This window comes from Sabethes cyaneus, chromosome 2 (assembly GCF_943734655.1).
Source record: "Sabethes cyaneus chromosome 2, idSabCyanKW18_F2, whole genome shotgun sequence".
NCBI lineage: Eukaryota > Metazoa > Arthropoda > Insecta > Diptera > Culicidae > Sabethes > Sabethes cyaneus.
The window spans coordinates 20,204,027-20,217,247 of NC_071354.1; the positions used below are offsets into that span (position 1 = coordinate 20,204,027).

The 13,221-nt window shown below is 37.7% G+C and overlaps 1 protein-coding gene across 3 annotated transcripts in view; it reads right to left on the reverse strand.

The window, feature by feature from the left end:
• The window catches only part of LOC128734326 (ecdysone receptor), a 599,356-nt gene that overhangs the window by 489,027 nt on the left and 97,108 nt on the right, over positions 1–13,221 (reverse strand). For all 3 annotated transcript variants that reach the window (XM_053828459.1, XM_053828458.1, XM_053828460.1), the window contains one exon: positions 3,081–4,217. The gene's annotated coding sequence lies outside the window, so the exon portion shown is untranslated. The remainder of the gene's footprint in view (positions 1–3,080; positions 4,218–13,221) is intronic.

The following is a 13,221-nucleotide window of genomic DNA, read 5'->3' on the forward strand; positions in this document are numbered from 1 at the left end:
TAATTTTTTGACATTTAAAATTGTTCTGATTGATAAACCAGATACATATTATTTTTGCATTGCTAAGAAAATTTGCTATATATTCATAAAAAAATGTTTATTCCATGATATTTGTTCCAAGAGGGAGGAATTATTGAAAAAAGCTGTATCCGAGAAAACAAGAAAATGTCCATAGCGCCCGCAGGAAAAATTGGCAATTTAAATTTTTTCAAACAGTCTACCAGCTACAAGTTAAGCACATTTACATTGTTTTATGTAAAACTGAGATTCTTTGATCCAAACTATGCAATTATTTTAAAAATCTCCTTATCGCACTTGCATTTTGCATGACGATCTTGCGCCGTTCGTTGTGGGCGGTTTTACCCCCAAATGACCGATTTACACATTTCACTATTTATTTCAACAAAACTGCATGAACAGTTACCTAATTTAAGTACTGTCGGATGAAGACAGGATCAGAGATGCGATATGGGCTGGATTTACTAAAAGTTTCAACGTTTTGAATAAAATGAACCCTAAGTTCTGTGGGAACAAAGTTATAAAAAACGAAACGGATATAACGAAAAATCTGTTTTTATTTGTTTCTCCGATAGTTTATACGATATTGCTGTAAAAGGTATTGTAAAATATTGCGTACGCATTCAGTAATATGACTGTCATCAACATTTAATACCAATTTGAGCAAGGCCCTGTAAAACCATGGTGGGCGGTTTTACCCCGGCGGGCGTTGTTACCCCGTTTACCCTTACGGGTGTTTTAAATACACGATTGAAACTCACAATATTGTGAAAAGTTAGCTATCGCAGTAAGAAGTTTTACAACAGTTGTATCATAGATATCATAAGTTACTAAAACTGTAAAATCGTGATGGCCCGACCATAACAGTGGCCCGACGATAACGACAATACCCTATGTTCTGCCATAACTCCGGAAAGTCTGGACAGTTATTCATCAAATTTCGAATTTCAAATGTTTTTTGACATAAAAAATCAGCGCAAGCGCAAGTCGACAAAAAAGGAAGACGGTCCCTTACAAGGGGAAGGAAGGTTCAAATGGGTAAAGGGGTGCGTTTTTCTTGCATTTGGAACGACAGCAGTTGTATAAGTGCCCGAGCAGGAGCGAAGAGCAAATTAATTTCAAAATGTGTTATGGAAATCGAATAACTCATATCAAAATTTGATCAAGTCTGGGCTGACATAGTTGGTAAAATAACAAAAAATAATACCAAAATTTTGTTCCTTTAAGGCCAAAAGAATAACTACTTGTGTTATTTGAATAACAAAGCAATAACATGACTGTATTCAGTGTTTGAAATAACATACTTTAGTATTATTAAGGTATTGAATAACAAATGCAGTAGCATATGACATATTAAAAAATTATCTTATAAAATATTCATAATTTAAAATCCCTTTAACGGAGCAAACACCTGGGCGATATCATCACAATAGATCAAATATACTGGGCGCAGTGATGAGTCCACATAGGAAAAAAAAAGATCGGGAAATCAGCTAGTTTGGAATAATACTACGAAAGTAACAACTAGAATTGCACTTATCCGGCATCACTTCCGAAAATCTGTGCTACAATCCGTAAAATACATGAACTTGTGGATCTTCGAATCATGATCACGCCAGAATGATCCTGTACGTTATCCACATTACATTTTCTAAACCTGTAAATCCTGACTACCAATCTTCCAGAATAAATTCCGAGATACTGATCATGTTTATTTTTGGCACTAGCGTCGATTCGGTTTATTAAAATACTCCAGAAATTATTTCCGAACATTTATTTTAAGTAAACACAAATCTAATTCAAAAAATTTCCTTGAAACATTTCAAACTAAATGAACAATACTCCCTCAACATTCGTTTTGAGAATATCGATATTCACCCTTTCACACTGTAAGCATTGCCAACTACGCGAGATAAAAAAAATGACGAAAACGTCAATGTAAAAAAAATATTGAAATGTAGTGAACATGGCGAATTTTCTGTTGCGTGGAATTTGGCGATTTTCATCAGATAATGTAGCTGTTTGGTCGACCTATAGCTGAAGCGAAAGTATCCGATAACGACTACAACCTGCACTTCCTCTAGTACGGCAAACACAATTAACGTTTAACAAGAACTATACAACGTCCGGACACCAATGTAACACCGTTCTGCAGCAGCGCAGCAACAAGGTCGATGGACTTGAGATTCCACGAGTAAAATGATGCTCGAAACAGTCACTAATCCACCGCCGAAAACATCACATGTAGCAGTAGAATCTTAGTTCGATTGTTAAAACTGAAGTCCCGTTAGTAAAACGTCGTTTGTGCTAGGACAAATCCACTACTAGAAGCCGATTTTTAGGAATCACCACAAGATTCAAACTGGAAAGCAATTAGATCTACAATATGCACGAGGTATTACGACTGAACTGAGTGACCCCTGTGTCATCAAAAACATTATTCATAAGTCCGCCATCCCTCAAATCAGTCGGGCCGCAGTTTGGCCATCACTGTTTTAGAACTTTTAAACAGAAAACATGGTTAAACAATGCCTGGGTAAAACTTGCTTACTTTTCCAGCAAAAATACGACACATGAATGCACGAACTGGTTACTGTGAATCAATATTCGTGCCTTGACGGTTGCACCTTAGAAATACGGACGAAGCAAACAGGACCGAGCAGCATTGGATAGTGTAAAAATGTCGATATTGGTTTTGAATCATTTAAGTATGCAATGGAAGGAAATAAATATAGTGGGAATGACATTTCAATGTTGGCACAGGTAAAATTATTCGTATTTGGCAACACGAAATATCTTACCTGCTAAAATCCAAGTTACAACAAACAGAAGCAATGAAATTATAGTTTTCCCCTTTTTAACGTGAAAGCATTTGCAAAGCTGTGTCATGCAACCATTATTAATGTTCGACAAATAATGTGCCAATCCTCAATTGCAATGTTTATTATTTTAAATACTGTAACTAGCTCGACTTTATCTGCAATCTAACTTACGTGCTATTCATAACACAGACCTAGCAATTAACCAAAGTCACACAATATGCAGCAGTCAGTACCACCTACCTTGAGTTTTTCGCTGCAGCAACCCACCGCGTACAGTTCAAACCGCAATTTAACAGCTTTTAGACGGTCCACTGAGGGCTATCACGTTACACGGCTACTTGTCTGCGGGGCCTACCGGACCACACCGTTTACCGCCGGCAAACCATTAATTAAAGCACCCGTCCTGAATTCGAGCCAACTGTTTTCATCGTTGTCGTCGTCGTCTAATGTCGAAAAGAAATCGGATCGCAAAGTAGCGCGCGAAGTTAGTCGGGCTTAGAGCTCACAGGTTGACGCTTAAAAATCACTGACGGTCGTAAATTTTCACCTTTTTTTCGCTTGCCTTTTTTTTCCTCTATTGGACTAGACTAACAACACTCAAAACCAGACCGCGGAGATTTCGGGTTCAGCACTGCCCGCCGTACGTACGTCCGTACGTACGTAAACACACTTTCTTCACTTTCGTCGGCGTTTGTTTTGGCCCCTGATTAAGACGTTTAGCCGTTTCGCTTTTCACTTCTTCGGAACTGTCGCCTGGACGAATGACGAGACCGGCGTTTGTTTTGTATTTCCAATAACGGATTTAAACACTATACTACTGGCACTTACTAAGCGGTTGTGGAAAACTACGATTAACTTAACTGTTACACATTTCAACATGGAAGGACAGGATAAACGTAAACACGCTTAAAAATACTGTATCGCGGTCACTTTTGGGTTATCTAATTCAATATTTTGCTTTTCTTTTGCCTTGCCGGGTTTTGCTGGCTTTTTCGATTCGACAGAACATTCGCTTTTTATTCGAGTATGAGGGAGAGATTCTTCGCAAAAATCGGATGACTTCACTGGAGCATTTTTTTTCTTCTTGTAAGATTATATGTATTTTACTTGTTAACACTAGAAAAAGCACAGACATGCATGACGACGAAAAGAATGTTGGTTGAGACTTACGTTTAACTTCACAGTGAATATTAATAATGTATTAATGAACATCGATTAATCGCTTCACTGGTGGTTACTAATATTAACAACACTGAAGAACTGACGGAAAACTGCGACTAAGTACATCACTTCACTTTGGATCACTAGATTGGTTTGTTAGGTATAGATTACCCTATTTTGTTGTTGCACAATCGCTGGCAGCACTGGAAGAATTATCTGAAAATAAAAAAGAAATAAAAGCTTGTTTAAAACTGGTGTAATCAATTTGATTGATTGCAAATTAACGAAAAGCAAAGAGTAAAAGTAAAATTTGTTTAAAATTCTAAAAGAAAAATTTTCAATCGACGAATGAAAGCATACGTAATCAGAAGGAATACTTTCTACGGATCAGGTTATCTCTGTAGCAACAATAACTATCTAGAAATTCCTGAAAGTTAACTCAATCGTATTTTCTCTTTGTGGGCTGCTGATTTTAATTATCGCACAGCACCGAACTACACATGAAACTGTTAAAATTATAACGTACAATCGTAAACGAATCGAAACGAACGCCGGGTAGCGAAAAGGGAAAACCAATGAACGAACGGTAAGGTGTTCAAGTGTTCACATTTAATGAAAATGAATTGTAGGTACATACAACATAGATAGAGAAACAGAATGGGAAGGAAAATTCAACATATCTTCCGTGCCGTGCCGGAGTGTTGGCAGGAACCCGCGAGCGCAACGTGTGTAGTGTTGCCGTTAAGTATAGGGAATGATAGAAGAGCTGCGCTATCGCAGAGACACAAGAAAGAGGTAACTTATTGGCCGACAACGCGCAATCTACAATGTACGCCTGGCTCTAGACTCTAGAGTCTAGAGTGAGTGTGAAGTAATAGGGTAACGACCCCAGAATTCGCCCCTTTTATCAGGTTTTTATGCTGTAAAATGAATAAATCGCCATATTATTATAAAATCAGCCCTGAACTCAGACAAGTAGGACTATATATTAATATTCTATCTATTTTGGCTATTCGGAATCGCGAAAATTGAAATTTGATAGCAAAAAACCCAATTTTGTGCAGGAACCTCTAGTACCACATTTCGCCCATAGCGATCCAAAATTCGTCCCCCATGTGACCCAGATTTCGCCCACTTGTTATTTGTTGCAAATTTCCCAAATAACCTCAATTATTTTGTTAGAATTGTTGTTACTATTATTTAACTTTAAGATTATGTCTATCCAGTGCTTAATATGGCAATCAAATTGTATCAGGAATTCGTTAAATGTAAAGCTAAATTGAAATAAACTGATCATCATCACCTCCTGATACCTGATTCAGTAAAACTAAAAAACACAGAGAAGGTGGGTTTTTACTAAATGTTTATTTTCATTGCAGTAAAATAAGGCTTTTGCCACTCGTCAAAGATATTTAAAATGAATGGTCCTGTTGGTGCTTTTTCTGGTCCTTTGCTGAATTCATTTTCACTATTGATATGTGGGATATCAGTGCCTACAGAATGGTACAATGTTTATTTTAATAGTTTAAATAACCTTAATGATTACTTATATCATTGTTTAGTATTTTTTTGGGAAAGAGTAAATGTTTACTGTGAACAATAAAAAATTAGATGAACTGGAAAATCTTGATATTGGGCTATATATATTGACTAATCGAAGGTGAGACTCGAATCCACAACCTAACTTCTTTCCCCAAGAAATAACTAAGCTTAACTGCTATATAGTCAATAAAAAGTTGAAGAAAAAAAATTGTTTAGTAAATTACTGTCTGAAAATGGGTATGCCGGTTTACTGTATTAAATATTCCTGGTAACTGGTAAGCATACCCATCTTACCTACTCAACTAGGATATTTTTGGACATAACTTGGAATTCTTAACTAGCATTTTTGGTTAGACCGGGTTTGTAATGCTAAGATATTAGAGTTTTCATGATATTATCGAAATATTCTATTTTATCACCACGATTATTTCTTTGTTGTCTGCATTCCACATTAAATACTTTTCATGACAACAATTTTATTGCGCTTATATGCTTTAAAATAGTAGACGGATTTTTCGTGTGATTTTTCAATAGTCAGATTTATTCTCATGACAAGAAAAATTGTGATTTTTAAGAATATTATGCGCGTCTTATTAATTCGTGCCGTTTTAATCTTATCATCAATTTCGATGCCGATTATTGCTAATTCAACATTTCGCTAAACCCCATTAGCCCATGTTTAGCAGGTAATTCGTTTGTTAGACGAATTTAAATGAATATGATGTGCTTTCTGCATCAAAATATTATTTATTCGATACTTTTACACACCATTTTGATAAACATAAATCAGCGAACAAACTAATCGATTGTGACTTGCTTTTGCTTATGTGTGGCATATTTGCATATATTTGATAGATGAGGGCGAAAACTGGTTCACGCAGTAAGTTCGGCTAAGTATATACAGATTCGACCCGGGCGAATTTTGGAACTCATATGATTTACAATACCCAGTTTTCGCCCAGTGCATTTATGTTCTATTTTCAGCAGAATTGCGATAAAATATTAAAATAAAAGCACAATTATGAAATTTGAAACAGATATAACCAAATTGATGCGAAAAAAGTGCAAAGAGATACGATTTTCCATTACTTTTCCTCAATTTTATTTTTCGTGCTCGTTCTTGAAAATGGAAAAATCGCGTCTTAAATACAATACCTATTTTTCAAACCACAATAAATCATTAAAATACATAAAACAACACAACGAATTCTATTCAAATAACTGAAAACTGAGTTAAATTGAATATAAATTAAACTAACAACTTATATTTCAACGATATATTGAGTTTAATCACGGGAATACCAATGGGAGGGCGAATTCTGGGGTGGGGGCGAATTGTGGGGTTCTTACCCTACTATTTACAGTTGAATAACTGCAATTTTCACTCGAGCACCGAGCAATGCGGTGTGGACGACGAGGGAACAAATAATAATGCCGACCACCAACTGACCGACCGATGATGAGGACTGGGCGAAATTGGCCAAAAAGCAGCAATAATGTAGGTCTGTAGTGCTACTACTGAAGCGCTACTGTCGAGAGAGAACACGCAAAGAAAATAAATAATTCGAAAACTGTAATTTGAATGCATTGAAACAGGCAGAGAAGCGTAGAATTTACGATGATGTAGATATTTTCATATCTGCCAAAATCTGGTGAAAGATAAGGTAGAATCACCCTTTGATTCGTTTTTACTATTCAAGTAAGATGCATCACGACGGGAACCTTCAAATTAATACCTACTACCAATTATTAATTTAGTATGAGAAGAAAAATATGGATGAACATCAGCAGGTATTACTATTTGTGACTCGAGAGGTACTTTTTTCACTTCTTTTTGTAGTGCTTGTGTGGGTCTGAAGAATAATTACAAACGGCAAACTGATAGTTGGGTAAGATAATATCTGTTCGCTTACTGCAGTAAGTAAATAATTAAGATAAGAATCTAAATAAATTAAGCAATTTTCTAGAACATCAATGAGAAAAAAAAGTTAAGCACGACTAGAGCGAACGCTCTACATTCAAAAATTTTATATTAAAGAACAACAATAAGTTTATTAATGTCATACCGTGAAGAATGTTTTTCCTATTTATCTTTACGCGTCGAAAAAATGTGTTCTCACAAGTTTTTTTAAATGTAATTTTAACCCAGACGGTCATTCACCATCTTCACAAATATTGTAGAACACACTGAAATAAGCAACTTTGCAGCATACAGTAACTAGGGTACGGGAGGGTATTTTCAGCCCATTAAGCAGTAGCCTAAACAATATTCAGGAATTACGTTGAAACTATATTCATTCGAGACAAGATTTTTATATTAGTTGATAGAATAATATTTACTGAATATCGGCGTGTATTTTGGTCTTAATGAAACGCTACTGAATTTGAGTTATAGTCGCAAGAAATGATGAAGTCGCTGCGGCTAAATTGGGCCCATTTTCGGTAGTGGTGTCTGGATTTTTTAAATCCGACCGGCCGAAATAGCCTGCACAGGGATTAGATGCTTTTTAAAAACAGATCAAAAGAGAGACTGATGGATAACTTGTCGGTATTGCCTAAATACTGGCTGCAGATAACTAGTTTTGCAGTGACAACAGCTTGCTGCTGGCGCTAGTGTATCATTGAATCGTGCATATACATTAGCACCAGAAGCAAGTGCTTGTCACTTAAATACTAGCTATGTCAACACGATAGAAGAGTTTCAGGCGCAACTGCAACACATCTTGGCAGTAGTGTAAATAAAGCACCATATGCTGAAATTAAAAACAAAATACTGCAGATTGCTAGTGAATGAAAATTGATTTATATTTTCATATCAGAGGGGAATTTTTGTGTTCTTCCGTGATGAAAAGAAGTAGAATTGTTCTGTGACATCATATTCACAGCTGTTTAGATGCTAGAATAAGTAAAAGTGATCATAATTGTGTGTTTTCCAAACCATCATCAAGAGCGGTACGCGTAAGCGATTGCTGCTGTTTTTTTTCAGCCTGATTACGTGCCAGTGGAAAAATAGTGGTTTTGATGTTTATTGAATAAAATTTAGCAAATTACTTGCATTTTTTTGAAAATAGTTATATATAACACATTAAAGCTTATGAGTGCTACATTCGTTTCAGTATTGTTATATAGCGGCAAAGTTTTTATGTGGGAAAGCGCAGCAAAAAAAGGTAATGTATGCCGAGTTTAGTAGCGTGCTGGAAATACCCTATGTTAAAATACATTTTTTTTTCTGAAGACTGTTTATGGTTGATAACTATAATGAAGCACTAATAAACAGTTGAATGAACTTCCGACATCGTGTCGATTTTTGTATCAAAGGGGGGGGTGCACCAATCTGCAAATGGCAACCGTCATAGCGCCCATCGCACAGTGGGCAGAATCGACCGAAAAAACGGAACTTTTTGTTGCCGCTGTTTTTGAGAGGTAAAAAGTGACTTTTCTTATGTAAAAAATCACGAGAAATCGACACGCGAAAATGACGGGAAGTAGCCTGTTTCGCCCCATTAACCCCTATTTTCTAATAATTCCGGAGTGATTCGCGATTGGGGCTCAGCTGGCAAATATCCTTGGCAAGAATCCTTTCTTCGGTTTTAATCGTTAGAATTATGTTAAACAAGTTTTTAGTGATGGGCGATAGAAGTGTTTAATCAAAACAAAAGACAATTTGCAGTTTAGCCCCTTGCATTGTTATGAAGTGACAGGCTTATTTGCAAATCGTTTTGTAAACAGGCGATAGTAAAGAGCGAAACTGCGTTGTTTTTAAAACACAGGCGCATTGTAAACAGGCGAAACCAAATAAAAAAATCAAAACAAGGCGAAACAGGGCTGGGCGAATCACATTGTCAAAATGCTTTGAGGCTCATTCCAAGGGGTTCAACTATAAAACTTAGATTTTGAGCTTGAATGCACAATACTGCATAATGTTGTGAAATTATAAGATTGATTTATTCTACACCAATTTATGTCTTTAAACTTGATTTTTGTAACTCTTATTTAAATTAAGACTTGAAAATGTACTGGCAAATTATCATAGTGATATTCCTCATTATTTACACTTTGTTAGTTGTGCCCTTATCGCGAATCACTCCGGAATTTGAAAAAAACATGTACAAACTCTCTCTAATTTGAGATTGTATGGTCAGGAAAGAAGAAGAATGTTAGGGAAAAGGTATATGAATAATTTTATTTTAATACAAGATAATCTAGAAGTCTGTTTTGCCCCATTTTACTCAAGGTTTTTGTACTACAGGTAAAATGTCAATTCGATACTTTTACCAGAGATTTTCAAGAAGGCATGCCTGGTGTAAAAAGGTCAGAAGATCGAACGACAATCAAGTTTTTCATTAAAATGTCGTATAAGGGAATGAATTACCTTATTTTACCCTAAAATTTTTACTGAAATCTGAGAATGTATTGATAGGAAATGGAGCAACTTATAAAGTGCTCCGATTTCGTGCAAATTTGGAGTGTTTGTTCCTAGTTGAAAAATTTAAGACCCATATTTTTTATTGGACGCTTAAGGTGCCCCTTTCTGAGTCAGGGTGGTCACAAAAATCGATTTTATTTCATTCAAAACTTGATAACTCTGCAACCATTGAACCGATTTTATTGATTTTGGTTTCAAATAAAAGATATTTAAATTACCTTTTCAGAAAATATATTCGACTGTAGTTCAAAACATTCCGGACTGCAAAAACATTGAAACTTTGAAGAATGGCAAACATGATGATTTTTGTGACCAGCCTAACTCAGAAAAGGGCACCCTAAGCGTTCGATAGAAAAATATGCATAAGCATAAGCATAGGATACCGCCCGTGTGCTGCTACTCCGTTATTGACCAGGACCGATGAAAATTGCAAAATGATGGTTGGAAAAAGCATACTTGGGACAGCAGGCTATTTTTCATTGTGCAACATTATCAGGTCCCTGCATGCTGATCAATACCGACGCCGGCCACGTCCGAATGCGGGTCCTGGTGGGATGGAAAGGAATGTTAGTCCAATACTTGTTGCTACTAAAGACCAGGGAATCCTCTGCATCTTCACAAGTATTTCGGGAAAGGAATTGTTGTTAGTAGATGGGCGGAGCTAGATGGATAATGTAAGTATGTAAGCATCAGTCATATGAGACTAACCTGGATACTCGAAAACCCTCCTGCAAAGCCAGTAACTACGAAAACTAAGATATAAAAAACACCTTTTTAACAAATCTAATATAATGCCAATGGTGCTCATATACAACCATAATTCAATTTATATCGAAAAACACTATGCACATGCGAGACTTACGGCTCAAAAACCACGTAACAACTTGAACTTATCCGCGATCAGGGAAATCAGGGATAATGAAACGAGTCAATATAGTCCCTAAGTTGATAAGCATTTCCTCTTACCAACGCTAATATGCAGAGATATAGCGCCCTACACGCTTAGCGTTCGATAGAAAAATATGGGCTCAAAATTTTTCGACTAGAAGCAAACTCATCAAATTTGAATGAAATCGGAGCACTTTTACAATTGATCGTTTTTGTATCAATACTTTTTTAGATTTCAGTACAAGTTTTAGGGTAAAACAAGGCAAACCTTCCCTTACACGACATTTTTGTGAAAAGCTTGATCGTTGTTAGATCTTCTGACTTTTTCAACCTCCCCAACAGGCATGCCTTCTTGAAAATCTCTGGTAAAAGTATCGAATTGGCATTTTGCCTGTAGTGCAAAAACCTTGAGTAAAATGGAGCAAAACAGACTAATAGATTATGTTGTATTAAAATAAAATTGTTTATATACCTTTTTCCTAACATTCTTCTTCTTTTCTTACCATAGAATCTCGATTTAGAGAGAATTTGATATAATTCTTTCAAAACTATTGGAAAATAGGGGTGAATGGGGCAAAATGGGCTACTTCCCGTCATTTCCGCGCGGTGAGGCCATCATCAATCGATTTTTCGTGATTTTTTACATAAAAGCCATTTTTTACCCTTTAAAAACAGCGGCAACAAAAAGTTCCGTTTTCGGTCGATTTTGCCTCCTGTGCATCGATTTAGAGATGGCGACCGTCATGACTTCCATCTCCTCACGGTCACCTTCGTAGAGTTTCTGACTAACCACAGCTGCTGATCCACGTTCGACTAGAGAACCAGGTCGACAGCCTATACGTCAATTTACCGTTTTCGGCCCTGGCCCAGTCTTGCTGCCATTTAGCCGACAATTCCTTTCTCACCAGCTTCCGAAATTTCTCTGATATGTCTCCGTTTGCACTATGCGCTTATCATCCATAAGCATGATGCCGACGGGATTATTTCAGCTATAATACGTACTGCCTCCGACGATATTGTTCTATATACACTAGCGACTCCTTCAGCCATGAGCCACAACGTACTATTTAGCTTCGCACGATCGATCAGTATCTCAGACTATAGCGTAAGATGGTCGGCCCCCTGCCGAACATACAAAGTAACGTGGGCGACGGCGGTTTTGAGATCGGGAAGGAAATCCCAAAAGGTGAGCAAGGCACCGGGACCAGACGGAATCCCGAATTTGGTCATTAAAGCGGCTATTTTAGAGGCTCCCGAATTGTTCGGGGCAGTAATGAGTAGATGCCTGGAAGATGACCACTTTCCGGACAGATGGAAGCGACAGAAACTGGTTCTATTACCGAAGCCGGGAAAAACTCCGGATGTCCCGTCGTCATATAAGCCGATCTGTCTGCTCGATACTGCCGGCAAGGTGCTGGAGAGGGTTATCCTTAACAGACTCGTACAGTACACGAAGGGTACAAACGGTCAGCCAAGGAACCAATTCGTCTTCCGAAAAGGCAAATCTACGGTGGATGCCATCTTGTCTGTCACTAAGACAGCCGAGAGCAAGAGACAGCGCAAGAGGACGGGTACCCGCTATTGCGCAGTTGTCTCGCTTGACATGAGAAATGCGTTTAATAGCGTTAGTTGGGACTCCGTAGCCACCCTGCTAGCACGGTTGTTACAAAGTTGTTGTGGTAACCGAAATATGACTAATTTCAGTCGTAATCCGGTTGCTTCAACTAAATGGACCTAAAGTGTGCTACTTGGGTAACTCGCTTCGGAACGTCCAAGTGCCAGTGTTGTGTTTCCAGAATGGTGAACTATGCTACAACATGGAGGAGGGTCAGAAGTGCGATCCAATCACCGCAGGGGTTCCGCAAGGCTCCATACTGGGCCCGATGTTGTGGAACGTCATATATGACGATGTGTTGAAGGGTTGTGATTGTCGGCTTTGCGGACGACATCACCTTGGAAGTCCACAGTGAATCCATCATGGGGGTTGAGTTGACGGCAGTCCACTCTATGAGCATTGGTAAAGATTGGATGCGCTCTAGGAAACTGCAGCTAGCACATCATAAAACGAAGGTTAGCATGGTAAACAACCACAAGTCGGTGCAGCAAGCAAAGATCAGTTTTGAGGATTGCGCTATTTCGTCAACGCGGTCGTTAAAACTCCTGGGAGTCATCGACAAGCTCAAGTTCGGGAGCCACGTTGACTATGCCTACAAGAAGGTTTTCACAGCTATTTTGGCATTGTCTCGTATGATGTCTAATAGCTATGCGGTAAATGGCACCAAGCGAAGGCTATAAGCCAATGAGATCCTGTCCATACTTAGGTATGGCGGGCCGGTTTGGTCATCGGCATCAGGAACCAATAGC